The sequence below is a fragment of the Helianthus annuus genome, chromosome 5 (genome assembly GCF_002127325.2).
Source record: "Helianthus annuus cultivar XRQ/B chromosome 5, HanXRQr2.0-SUNRISE, whole genome shotgun sequence".
In the NCBI taxonomy this organism is placed as follows: domain Eukaryota; kingdom Viridiplantae; phylum Streptophyta; class Magnoliopsida; order Asterales; family Asteraceae; genus Helianthus; species Helianthus annuus.
In genome coordinates this window covers 174,515,860-174,530,115 of record NC_035437.2, presented here as the reverse complement: position 1 = coordinate 174,530,115, position 14,256 = coordinate 174,515,860, and the positions used below count along the sequence as shown (strand labels likewise).

Here is a 14,256-nt window from a genome sequence, read left to right as displayed (position 1 = left end):
TATTTGAAACAAATTGACCTCCATTGTCACACCTTATTCTTTTAATATTTTTTCCAAATTGGGTTTTCACCGTCTTGTGAAAATGGATTAAGCAAATGCTTGCTTCATACTTATATTTCATAAAAAAAACCATTTTGCCCTACTAAAATCATCAACGATGGTTTAAAAAATAGTTTGCCTTGGAAAGAGAAGGCGTTATATGTAGGAATCCGTTCGTGTAAAACAAATAAAATCCTTTTATTAACTTGAATTACAATACAAACAGAATGAAACTGAAACTAAACAATTATAACTGAAAGTAAAAAGAAAAAACAAGAACATAAATTTAAACAAAACTGGTGTTCTTGGCTGAGGATCGTGTTAGACACGGGTCCCTTAAAACAAATTTCGTGTCTCCCAGGAGAACACGTTTGTTTCCAGGATACAACAGCCCAAGCAGTTGTACTGCCGGTCTTGACTCCAACCCGAAGGTGTACCTTGCTGCTTGTAGAAGATGAAGAATTCAGAGGGAGAAAGATTGAAATTGCTGGAGAAATTCGGTGTCTAGAATCTGCTGAAGGAGCCTCCTATTTATACAGCAGATATGAAGTTGAAACTGAAAAACGAATTTAATGGGAGAATTAAACTGCATTAAACGTCTTCAATGCACTTTAATTCGTCATTAAATTCTCAGTCAAACGCATTGATTCGTCAGTTTCAAATGCTGAAGTGTAACTGCAATGGCATTAACTGCTGGAAGCTTCTGTGCGCGCACAAGTCTGCACGCCCCTGCGCGCATGCGCCATTTTGGCTCACTGCCATGCGCGCCTACGCGCGTGCGCCACGTCACATGTGAGCCTCTACGAGCACGCCACACAGTCGCGCCGTTTTGGCTCCCTTTGGTACGCCGCGCACGTCATTTTAGTGCCCATGCTGCATGCGCGGGTGCGCACCACTATGGCACGTGTACTCACGCGCGTACGCGTATGACTGCTACGACATGCGCCACTGCGCGCGAACCCACCAGGGTCACGCGCCTGCATGCTACGTCACTAACCACCTGGTCCTTGCATCCCTTGTGCTCCACCACGCGCACGCGGTCAAAAATACAAAGGCGGCTCTCAAGCGGCTCGCGGCGATGCGAGCGTGCAAAGTGCTACACATTACGCCTCATCGCCCATGCCACGCGCGCGCGCGATTGCGAGTTCGAGTACGAGTTAGGGTCCTCGGCACCCTTCGCGAGTACACTTAGTAAGTGCTTCCATGAAACAATAAGGATGAAGAGTTCCCACTTAAATACCCCTTTAAGTTCCATCTCTCCTCTTATGAGGGACAAGGTGCTAGTTTCCTACTTTTTTCTTCGCGAGTACACTTAGCTCCGTTTTGGACGTGGTTTAGTTTGTTGGAAAGCTCTTCCAACGTAGAACACAAACCCACAAATAAATATATAAAACCCGTTTATATTGTTATATTTATTTCTAGTCCAAAATAGGAAAAATCATTTTCCTATATTTGTGAAAAATGCTATTTTCACAAATTTCCAATATTATATACTCCCCAAAATATCACAATGGATTTATTTAAAGCAGTCACTTGTTTTATGTTGAACTAACTGGAAATGGTAATCTGGTCTATTTGGCCCTAATGCAGAAGTCACTGACTCTTTCCTTTGCATCAAAAGATATATTTATAAGAAAACTTACATGAGAATGTTTGTTAGTTGAAGCATGACCTAATCTCTTATGCCACGTGTAAGTAGTTGTCACCGTAGTCTTCCTTTCTACCTTCAATTGGTTTCACTTGGTTTCGTATGAAAATTTCCATTGGTTTCGTATTATCAGAATAAATTTCTCAAGAGCTGCAACGGAATAATACATAAACCCGAAGCTAAAAATAAGGAAAGATAATAATAATAACAATAAAAAAACATATATACGAAAAAAAATTTCCCCTTTATTGGGAAGCCACTAATTTATATGTAAAAAACTAATTAAAATCATTTTTACATAATGTTTTTGGAACTTTTATATAAAAACACATGTAGAAGCTATTCGGAAAAAAAAATTAATATTTTTTGTAATGGTTTTTGACTTTTACTAAATTGTTTTTTGATATTTTCTTATTAAAAAGGGTTATTGGATTTTTATAAATATAAGTTTCACATGTTAGGCCGATAATAATCTCAACTCTAAATATTCCCTCCAACGATCCCAACTTGTAAGAATTTGGCATCCAACGATACTTTTTGACTGTATGTGCACTTAAGTCACTTAAGGAGGCTATATGTCTACTTGAATATATTGAGGAGACCAAATTCTTATATGTTAGAAAATGATGAATGGGAGTCAAATTCTTATAAGTTAGGATCGTTGGAGGGAATTTTTAAATAATGATTATTATCGGCCAATAGGTAAAAGTTCTAAAACCCTATTAAAAAGACCTTTACATGTGTTCAGGGGCATAGCTTTCAAGGGGCCGGGAGGGGCGCCCGACCCCCCGAACTTTTCGCTCAGTAGTGTTATGTATGTACGTTTCGTATAGAATTTTTTAGGTATATACGTTTTCGACCCCCCCGATTTTATAAAAATAAAATTTACTTCTATAGAATTTTTAGGTCCGGTGACTTCCGACCTCCCGGTGGAAATTTTCAAGCTTCGCCACTACATGTGTTTATATGTAAAAGTTCTAAAAAATTAGATAAAAATAATTTCTTTACTTATAAAAATGAATTTTATTTCGCATTGTCTCGAATGGTCATATTTACGATACGGTATTAGACTGTGGGGTATAGAGCTTGGGTTGGGGCGTGGGTTGGATGAAAACGCCCAAGCCACCACCCCGGGTGGGCTTGGGTTGGGGCGTGGCCCAAGGGGCGGGAGTTTAAAGCCGGGCGTGGGGCGGGTCTAACAAGGTGACATGGCGGGCTCTCAATGGCCAAACCAAACTAGCCGTTGGGGGCATTTTAAAAAAAAAATTCCTTTATAAATACCTTACCATATTTAACATTTTTCTCACACAATATCAAACACATAAAACATAATCTTGCCATGAATTCTTCAAGTTCAACTGAATCGTCATCATCATCTGACGATGGTGCGGAAATATTTCTACAAACGATCGCGGCAGTGGTGAAAGCTATCGTGGAAGACGAAGACGATGAGGAAGAGACTCCGCAACCTAAACGGAGGAGAAGGTACATCGCTCGTGAACGGCACACCGCTAACAATTTGTTGGTAAGCGATTACTTCTCAGCGGAACCAAAGTATGATGAAAAAATGTTTAGGCGTCGTTTTCGTATGAGTAGAAACTTATTTTTAAGGATGTTTAGAGATCTTGAGGAGAAGTATGTTTATTTCCAACAAAAACCGGATGTAACCGGGCAATTAGGATTTAGTACGTGGCAAAAGGTCACGACCGCACTTAGGCAGTTAGCGTACGACAATAGAGAAAGTCTTCACGACTTCTTTTCGTGTATTCTAGAACTTTATAGGAAAAGATATTTGAGAAAGCCCTCGTTCAGTGACATGCAACAAATATTGGAACATCACGCAGATTACCATGGGCTACCCGGGATGCTAGGTAGTTTAGATTGTATGAAATGGCATTGGGAACTTTGTCCTCCTGCATGGCAAGGCGATCACACGGGTGGATTTCACGGGATGCCAGCCATTATGCTTGAAGCGGTTGCGTCCCAAGATCTTTGGATATGGCATGCGTTCTTCGGTATGCCAGTTTTACATAATGATATTACCATCATAAACCACTCGCCCATTTTCAATGATCGGGTAAATGGTATAAGACCCAAAGGAACTTTCTTTGTAAACGGGGTTGAGTACGTGTGTGGGTACTACCTAGTTGATGGGATTTACCCAGAGTGGGGGTTTTCGTAAAATCGTTCACAAGACACGGTACCATAGATCCAAAGAGATTAAAGTTTAACAGGGTCCAAATGGCTGCACGTAAAGTCGTCGAGCGAGCATTCGGTGTTTTGAAGAAAAGGTGACGAATATTGGCAATGCCTTGTCGACTATGGGACAAGGATCAGATTGGAAACGTGATGTACACATGTATCATTCTTCACAACATGATTTTGGAGGATGAAGGTAGAGCGGTCGTTACCTACTATGATGACGATGACCCCCAATCAGGTAACGTAACAATTAAAGACGAAGATAAAGCGTCAAATGAATTTTTGATCAAGTCAAGGGATATACATCACAACCTTTGATCTGATTTGGTGGATCATGTTTCAACGATTCCTGGGTTCGAAACCGACTAAGACGACGAAGAATGATTGTTTTTTATTTTGATAATTATTATGTATGTTTATGTAGTTTTTTATATATATATATATATATATATATATATATATATATATATATTTAAAAAAAAAGTTGATGTGGCTTGGCCACGCCAGCCCAGCCACGCCCACCATACCCCCTATAACTTGGGTTTGTGTTTATTGATCTTCAAGTTTCACGTGTCAACTCATGCTCCAAACCCCCACCCCATCATACCCCACGGTCTTATATCAGAATTTTCTTTAGTGTATATTCTATATCCTAACATTTTCGAAGGACATGTACAGTAGATTTTTTTTTTATTTCTTTTTTTTGCTTTTTGACTTTTCCTTTTTTTTCTTTATTATTTTTCTTTAAATTGTTATCCCTTTAACTTTCGGTGTTAACAATTTTAACCTCTTAAAATTTTGTAATCAAGTTTTACGTGTTTATTTTATGTACGTGTTTCTATAAATTTAAATTGATTTACGTTTAGATGTAAATTTTTCCCGTTAATAAGTTGGGTCAAATATAATATATCATGCTTATTATTATGTATATTTTCTGTTGGTTTACGTTTTGATGCAAATTTTTTTTTCTATAAAAGAGCCGGTGAAAATAGAATACGTTTTCATGCTTATTTTTATGTATATGTTCAAATGGCCTACATTTTGACATAAATTTTGTTCCGAAACACGTCGAGTAAAATATAATACGTTTTCATTAAACGCTATAAATTCAAGTCACTTTACGTTTCGACACGGACACAACACGCCGTAACTATTTTCTTACGTGCTTATTTTTATGCACGCGTCGGTATAACTTTAAGTTGGTTTACGATTCGACGTAAATTTTCTTCCGAAATATGTGTCAAATATAATGCGTTTTCATGCTTATTTTCATGTATGTTTCCACTTGGTCTACGCTTTAATGCAAATTACAATTAGCAAGTTTTGTGGATAGTGTTTTTATCCTATTAACTTATTTTTTTTATTTCTAGATTTTTTTCTGGACTTTATTATTTTTAGTTTTTAGTTTTCTTTATGTTTAGTGTTTTAGTTTTAGGTTTCTTTTCATTGGAGCTATATTTAAGATAATATCTACGTTTTCATTTACAATTAATTTAAAATCAATTCGTCCCGCAGTCCAATTTAAATTTATTTTATTGGTTTTCGGTCGATGTAAAACATCTTTTGAGCATATTCTTTCAGTTGGTATACAGTTGGTATACTGAACCAAAATAGATATCGACCGAAACCCCGCAGCGTAGCGCGGGTATTCCTACTAGTTAATTCTAAATCTACGGTATTATATTAAATTTCTTTAGTGTTATAATAATTCTAAATCTATATTATTTTTTCATCATTTCCAACTAATCTATAGTGGATGTTCTCTTGAGTTCATAAACTAGACTACTAGAGTAGAATCTTGTGAAAAGAATTCATGGTACAATCTACACACACTGTCAAGATGACAACTCATCAACTAAACACTTCTAACTGTTTTATTGGCTACGCTAACTCAAATGGGTTAAAAAACAAACTAGTCAAGTATTTTATAATTTTGATTTTCGTAATTAGTTTATTTCTTTTATCTATGACATATAAACTCATAACATTCGAATCCAAACCTGTTGGCTAAACCTGAAACCCTACATGTTTGAGACGGGTTTGGGATCGTTTGAGACGGGTTTGGGATCGTGTAATCGGCTTTGGGCCATGTTTGATATTAGTTTTTATTTTTTCGCGAGTTTGGGATGAGTTTGAGATTTAGTGATATACCCGATTATCCGGTAAAATGTACACATTTACCCGATTATATACCCGATATAATTTTGTTTATATTTTAAAAATGTGTAAATGAAAAGCCACCAAATGATATACGCTCTCTTTTGTAATCTTTTGGTGTAACTATTACGGAACATCTAGAGTTTCAACCGTGATACTATATACCTACACTAAAAAATAATACATTAAATATGTGATACTATAAATAATACATTAAATATTTTACAAAACGTAATAACAATATCTAAATTTGTTAAAGTTGCTAAAATTTTGGACATTTAATATTTCAGATCGTTTTTTTTTTTTTTTATGAAATAAGCTTAAGATCGGAAATAGAAATTACAAATATTTAGTTCAATAATCTAATATCATAAGATATCTAAATGAAACTTGCAAACCGGATACTTGATGTAGTTAAATACCTAGATCGGGTATGTGATAAAAGAGTTTATAACGAAAGAAAATAATATCAAGCATAGTTGTCAAAGGCGCAAGACGCACTCAAGGCGCAAAGGGTGAGCCTTGGGCCGCAACGCAAGGCGTTTAAAAAGCGAGGGCTCTTTTAAGCGAGTCGTTTAGTATAAAAATATTATTTTAGGGATTTTAGACATGTTTTAGGCTTCTTTAGGGCTAGTTTTAGATTGTTTTCAGGCTTGTTTAGGGTTCTTATAATTGTTTCAAACATGTTCAAACGATTTTTGACCGGAATTTCGTTTGAATTTGGCCTGAAAATGCGCCTGAGGGCCTGAAAGTGAGACTTTTCAAGCGAAGCGAGAAGGTAAGACTGAGCCTGAAAAGTGAGCCTAGACGTGCGCCTAGGTGAGCCTTCAAGTAAAAGCGTTTAACAGTTTCATGAAGTTAAATACCCAGAACGGGTATGTGAATATGTGATAAAAGAGTTTATAATCAAAGAAAATAATCTCAAGTAAAACCGTTTAACAATAAAAGAGTTTAATATGGGTAATCATTCGCAGACTTTTTGTTGCACCATAGTATAGTTATTCTTTTAAGTGAGTTATTATGAAATTTGTTGCATAACCACACAAATATTTAATCAATACTATTAAATGGTAATCAACCTTCTAACGGGCGCTCCACTAATGATAGTTTTTCATCACTCACAACATTCAATCAAGTTCCGCCACGTAATCGAGCTTCATTCTATCACTAGTGATAGATTTTACTAGGGGTGCCCATCACTAGTGAGTAGTGATGGTTTTTTTATTTTTAAAATATAAATTAACAACAAAAATCCAATCACTTGCAATACTTCAAGATCTAGAAACTTCAATCAAAACTCCTTAAACCAACACCAACAAAAAAACAACAATTTCCACCTTACAGTCAAACCTACAAACAATCAAAGTGTTCCTATAGATCACAAAATACAAAGCCAACAACATAGATATATGTATACTATATGTATATATACCAGACATTGGCGTGAGATAGGTGGAGAGATCAGGGTGGTGGAGGATGCTCCAGTGAACGCCGCCATGAATGGATCGGATCAGATCAGATCAGAGTTGTAGAAGGATCGGCGGAGGCTACAATGTAATGTGATCGTCATCAATGGTCATCAAATTCAATTTTCAACGTGTGATAACGACCATGTGTTACACAGTCCACGCATGGAAATTAGGGGCGGCGGCGGTGTTTGACGCTGTAAAACGCGTGGAGGTTGGGTCATCACGGGGCGCCCCGACCCCCGTAAGTGTAAATGTATAGATAAATCTGTAAGTTAGACAAACTCAACCCTGAACTCTTATCTATATTATAACTCATCCGCAAACTTTTCATTGCACCATTTTATTGTTATTCTTTCGGTGAGTTATTATGAAAATTGTTGCATAACCATTCACAAATATTTAATCAATACTAGTAAATGGTAAATCAACCTTCAAGTGTAAATTTACCATACACTTGTAAGTTAAACGAGCTTAACCCTAAACTTGTGTCCATATTAGCTAGTATACTTAGATGATGTTTGTTTTTTTTCAGAGGTAAAATGTCTGTAGTCTGCAGACCACATCTGCATACATCTGCAGCAAAAGAGGTGGACCAAACCTCTACAGTCTGCGAGAAGAAGACTATTTGTTTTTTAACTTCTGTAAGTTGCTGAACATCATACAAATTTTAATTACCATATACACAAACCTTAATAAGCTCTGATAACACTGTATTGTCGTCATATATTCATATACACAAACCTTAATAAGCTCTGATAACACACATCTGCCAAATAAAAATCAATCGACTAATTAACAACAGAAAACAAATATTAACTAGAAATAGCACCCGCCGCGTTGCGGTCGGGGACACATATATTACTCACCGTGTTTGGCAAACAAAACACCATTTTTTATTAACCCAAAAAAACACTACAAGCCAAAGGCTCGCCACAGTACACCAAAGGAAGCAAAAAAGGAAAACAAACATATTAAACTAAATTTTACAGGCATACATCAGCAATACCCAGCAAGTTGCACTACCCAACTTGACCCATATTGCGCCAGTACCCCGGAACGGTGTCTAACCCGCAAATAAGACATCGCCTACGTTTCTTCAACTGTAGCAGCCAAGGTACCTGAACCATTCTCAAAACAATTTTGTTTCAAAGCTTTCGTAAGCACCAGACCGAGACCGTTCCAATTCTCGCTCAAATTCATGTTTATTTGAAAAAGACTTGATCTCAAACATTAACTGTACCATAAGAAATATTGTCTATATTATGAGAACTTTCATCTCCTTCAACTGAGCTTAGGCAGCACAGTCGGGTAAGTTATTGTATTCTTTAAGCTAGTGTTTAGATCAAGTCCCATAGTAACCCACCAACCCAGGTCTCCTTAGGAAAATAGTAGTTGGTACAGTAGTTCTTGCCAATTTAAACAAAATGATAAATTAATTAACCACATTTTTAAGCATATGGTTCTGCACATCTTTTTGTAGTTCAATTGTAACTCATAAAAGCAAGATATGTGAATCTATAAGAAGTTTGTGATATGTACCTTTTGTATCTTGATAGGAATGTAAATGCTAGGCTTTGTCAAACATTTTGCAAGAGAAATTGTAGTTGAAACAAAGTTGTACGTGCAGCAGCCCTGATATACAATTTTTATCATTCGTGGAGCGAAGTGAACGGATACATAATACGTTTGAATGATATAATACTTTTTTTAAATGAAAAAGATGGTATAATTAAAAGTTAAGCTTTTGTAAGAGAAAAAGCTAAGTTTTTTTTTAAATGATTCACCTGTTTCTAGCATCTTGCTAGTGAGTTGCTATGTTTAGATGTATCAAATTAAAAGTTGATGAAAGTAACATACAAAACTGAAAAATAAATTAAGATTAGTAATGTGAAAGATCAAGTTTCCATCTCTATATTTTTCCTTCCAAGTGAAATGAAAGTTACATATTAAACAACCCTTGATAATTTATATACCTGGGTAGAGCTGGGATACTAACATCCAGAAAAGCCATATTAGCACAATATCCAAGTGAAATGAAAGTCACCTAAGTTGTTTCTTCTTCCTGTCGTTGTTGTTGTAACTGATGATACGCAAGCTTTGTCTTAATATGTCAACCATCCACCAGTTACTTTGTATTATATCATCGAGTTTAGTAACATATGGCATGTTCAACCGGGTGCGCATGTATGTCTCTTAAAAGAACGATGCTGACATCACTTCTTAAACTCATAATACATACCCACAATACTTTTCACAGCAGGGGAATTGTTTAAGCAGGGGCAATCCTTTCCACACTCCGAGTTGCATCCACATCGAGTATTGTTGGTTGCACCTTGAACCTTTAACTACCTAGAAAACGCATACCAACTATAATAATCTTTAAACAAAAGAACAATTATATGGAAGCATATGTTACCTGTGTATTATTCTTGACACTCATCATCAATACAGAGAGAGGCCCAGTGTTAGTGTTAGAGTCTTGGTCTGAATCAATTATTACCATACAAATGTAGTAGTAAAAAAAACATAAACAAACTATACCAAAGAAAGAAACATTAAAGGGTCAAGGTTGAACCTCTCCAGCAACATCAAGGATATGCGGCATGAACCCCACTCCTGGTGAACCTGCAAATGGTTTTTTTTTCACATATTAATTAACTTTAATGTCATATAGTAACTGCAGTACACAAACCAAACCCTAATTTCATAATCTAGATTTTACCAATCATAACGCGAACAACAAAAACCCTGAAATTAGAGAGTTAATTTGCATGATGTTGAGACTTGAGATCGGAACCTAAAATCGTCTATAATTCGCAAGATCCCCAATAATGTAAGCAAAGATGACAACTAAAATACATATAATCCACATATGACGGTAGTGTATTAGCAAAATTAACAACCAAATCAGAATAATATCTAACATATAATCAACTCACTTGATACTGGATGGAAAGAGGAGAGTGAAACTGCAGATCACGAGAAGTATGATAGTAAAAGAAGAACATAGTTAGGGTTAGCGATAGAGAAAAAGCCCTAATGCAAATGTGTGGAGACGAATGTGCGGAGTTAAGGATCTGAACAGAAATCTATTCCGTAGAATGTCCTTGAACTTTCAAAAACGTCAAACTTACAGTGTAAAAAGGGGTAGCCGGAATGTCGCTTGAACCCTAGTCGGGTCTTCGTTACTTGAAGTCACCGCCATCGCCAAAAACAGAACCACCGTCGTCGCCTTCTTAATCGTCGATCGTTGGCTCCCTCTTTCTATGTCTACTCTCGCAACGCTCTACCTCTTTCTCTCAAACATGGTTATCTCTCTCCATCGCCGGTGTTCTGTATGGCAAATGAGAGGAGATGGGTGGTGTATCAGCTGTAAAAGAAAAGTAATGTGTCCACGTTCCACAAATTACAAAAGAAACACCAATTAAACAGAAGGTACAACATGCATAGCCTAAAACATCAATTAAGCAGAATGTACAACCTGTATAGCCAAAAAATGTTATAAATTAGAGTATATATAAATGGAATAGAACACTCACTATTGATCTCGCAAGGTTCAAGCTAATTTATAACAATATGTTGATTTTCATATTAAACTACTCACATAACTTTAATCCTACATAACACTGTACACAATTTCACTGAATTTGAAACCGAAAATACATGTATATTTATATATCTATCTTTCAACATATATAGAAAGCTAAAGATAACACGCATCTGACGAATTATGTAACACCCCAAAAATATAAATTTTATATTATAAATTAAAAGTCGGTTATGGTCAAGATAAAATAACTAGGAATAAATAACCTAGTTGGTTAAAAGACTTGAAATAATAGAACAAACAGGGTTAAAATACCCTTTATAAAAACTTGAATAAAGTTGAGGGGCTAAACATGGACAAATGAATTAGAGTTTTAATTAAATCAACTATTAAAACACAAAACACACACATACGTGTGTGGTTCCTGCGAATTCAACCAGAGCCAAGAAAGGCTCTCATGCTCAAACCCTAAACTTAAAAAATTCATCAAATTGAAAGGGCAAATCAAGCCTAAATCGAAATCCAAGCACAAATTAGTGATCACCTCAGTAAAGGGATCATAAGGTATGTAAAATTTCACTATTTGGTTTCATCTTAAATTCTGGATGAACATATAAGATTCGAAATTTGTGCTTGCATGATTGTTGTTTGGATGAAATTGGAATGAAATCATGTCTAGGAGTTAACCCTAGCCATTAGCTTGTTGAATTTTGCTCATCATGATGAAATTCATAATCACCAATATAGGTGTTTAGTGGGTTTTGTAGAAATATGTTAAACACTAGGATTATGATTGTCACTCTAGTGTATTTTGAGTTCTATGAAGTAAATCCAGAATGTTGATGTGAAAATTAGGCATGAATTTGTCTAATTGATGTTTAATCTTGGCTAAATAGTTAGTCATGAACTTGATTTTTAATTGTATGAAATCATGCCCACAAGGTGTTTGATTAAATGCCTAAATGAATGCTAATGTATCGAAAATTTTGAATGAAACGCGTAATTGAATAATAAGATGGTGAACTACGTGTAAAATGAAATGATACGAGTTCTAAACACGGTGTTGGTTGAACTCTATAGGCTCGGTGGTTGAATTCTCAAGCGGTCAAGTCGGAGTGGACGCGCGCCTGAAGGATATGCTTTAAAAGGTACGCGACTAGTCATCTCTTTACGTTTATGTAGACAGGCCTAGTCATAGATATGCTTATTGTTGTTATAGCGAAAATTGTAATCGTTTGGTAAGTCTAAGAAGTGATGAAATTCACTCGACAAACCAAACGGGTCAAAATAAATAGTTGGTTAGATATGCTTAATGTTGTTATAGCGAAAATTGTAATCGTTTGGTAAGTCTAAGAAGTGATGAAATTCACTCGACAAACCAAACGGGTTAAAATAAATAGTTGGTTAGATATGCTTAATGCTGTTATAGCGAAAACTGTAATCGTTTGGTAAGTCTAAGAAGTGATGGAATTCACTCGACAAACAAAACGGGTCAAAATAAATAGTTGGTTAGATATGTTTATTGATAATGTTGTTTAAATTAGTCATGTTTAGAATGTACATTAAGTGATGTAATTCACTAGATAAAGAACGGGTTAAAATAATGGTCGAAATGGTAATGTTTGAAGTGACTTGAACGTCACTTGTTAAATTTGAGTTATAAAAACGTAAATTATGGAATGGAGGTGATACGCTAAGATGGACAAGCCCAGGAATGGGTAATTATGGTTGGAAATCAATGACGATAAATTATGCAAGTATGTAACTTGGCTCCGTTACATTATGGTTGTATATTGGATATAGTTAGTTAACTTGGATTAGTCTAATTGTGCAATTTGTATAATGCCGAAATGACGAAGTTCGTTAGGCATGGCATTAAGTCAAAATGTTCGTTGAAATAAGTTAGTAGGATGATAAAAATGGAGGTTTCCATTAGATAACCAATCGGGTCAAAACAAGGGTAAATTGGTAAAACTAAAGTGACGCGAACGTCACTCTATAATTGTGAGATATGAAAGCGTAAAATCATGAAATGGTAATAATACGCTGAAGTTCACAAGCCCGGGAAATGGGTATGTACACTATGAAGTAAAAATGAATGATCAACATGTTTGCAAAGTATAAAACAAACGGGTCGAATAAATGAAATAAGAAATTATAAACTATTCGTTTATAATTCAGGTTTCATATGAGGAAAAGAGGATAAATTGATGCGTATTTTTATTGCAAACGCGTAGGAAAAAGAATCACCTAAAACAGACTTCTAGATAAAAAGTTATGTACATTTGAAGTTGATATTTTGGAAAAATAGGAGCTGGGCAAATAAATGCAGGTTTAAACCTGCACCCGCTGGAAAACGGTCTCTCCCGCGGCACGCAGAGGGAGACGCTTACATTGTCGCGACACGCAGGGTCCCTCGCGGCCCGCAAAAGCTTGGGTGGTATCTGTCGCGGGGCGCGACAGACCATAACTCTGAAATTTTATTTTGTTTTCATTATTTGATATTGGAACTTGATTATACTTGTTTATATGTTGTCAAAACTAACATTTAAGTTGGTTTTTATGTTAGGTAATGTTGGCAATACTCCGGATGGCGATCAAGCAATATGTCAAAGAACCGAACACGACACTTTTGAAGTTTCCACGTTAATATATTTTGTTTTAACTAAATATGAACATGTAACTCTTGACGTCACATTTTGTACATTTTAAACCAGTAGGGATGTTAATCCTAAAGACTCTAATCATGTATGAATTTTTAACTTAACAACTTTTTGTTAACCCGTATTTTACGCAAACTAAATTGTCACACCCCGATCTCCACGTGTCACCGGTGGGCCCGGTGTGGGGTACAGTGACGTAGTTGGCATCGTCATAGACAAACAACACAATATAATAATGCACAGCGGAAGCAGAAATAGATACATTTCAACTTTAAATAAAATGTAATAATAAATATCACAAGTAGTTGAAACGGATCCACAGGCGGATCAAATAAAATAAGATAAATTGTTCAACAGTTTATTGTCGTCCGAGCTTGCGAGACTATTGTGGACGCTCTTTAGGAAACAGCCAGCCTAGTACGTATAGTACCTGCACTTAACCTTTTGGGAAAATACGTCAGTTTACACTGGTAAATACAAATTAACTGACTCATTTTAAAAATGATTGAAAATTGATTTAAATGCACATGG

The 14,256-nt window shown here is 35.9% G+C and overlaps 2 long non-coding RNA genes across 9 annotated transcripts; one reads left to right on the top strand and one right to left on the bottom strand.

Annotated features, from left to right (window-relative positions):
• Positions 1 to 8,388: 8,388 nt before the first annotated feature.
• LOC110942281 lies at positions 8,389 to 10,896 on the bottom strand. Of its 8 annotated transcripts, XR_004893668.1 has the most exons (7): positions 10,650 to 10,896; positions 10,455 to 10,484; positions 10,238 to 10,365; positions 9,932 to 10,140; positions 9,489 to 9,864; positions 9,055 to 9,147; positions 8,389 to 8,633 (listed from the first exon to the last, which is right to left on the bottom strand). It is a non-coding gene; the product is annotated as an uncharacterized LOC110942281 (long non-coding RNA). The 8 variants fall into 8 exon arrangements; XR_004893672.1 differs by lacking the exon at positions 10,238 to 10,365 and having other exon boundaries at positions 10,650 to 10,895; XR_004893671.1 differs by lacking the exons at positions 10,238 to 10,365; positions 10,455 to 10,484 and adding an exon at positions 9,300 to 9,376 and having other exon boundaries at positions 8,425 to 8,633.
• Positions 10,897 to 11,494: 598 nt separating this feature from the next.
• LOC118492430 lies at positions 11,495 to 13,801 on the top strand. The gene is made up of 3 exons (XR_004893665.1): positions 11,495 to 11,626; positions 12,143 to 12,210; positions 13,632 to 13,801. It is a non-coding gene; the product is annotated as an uncharacterized LOC118492430 (long non-coding RNA).
• Positions 13,802 to 14,256: the final 455 nt, after the last annotated feature.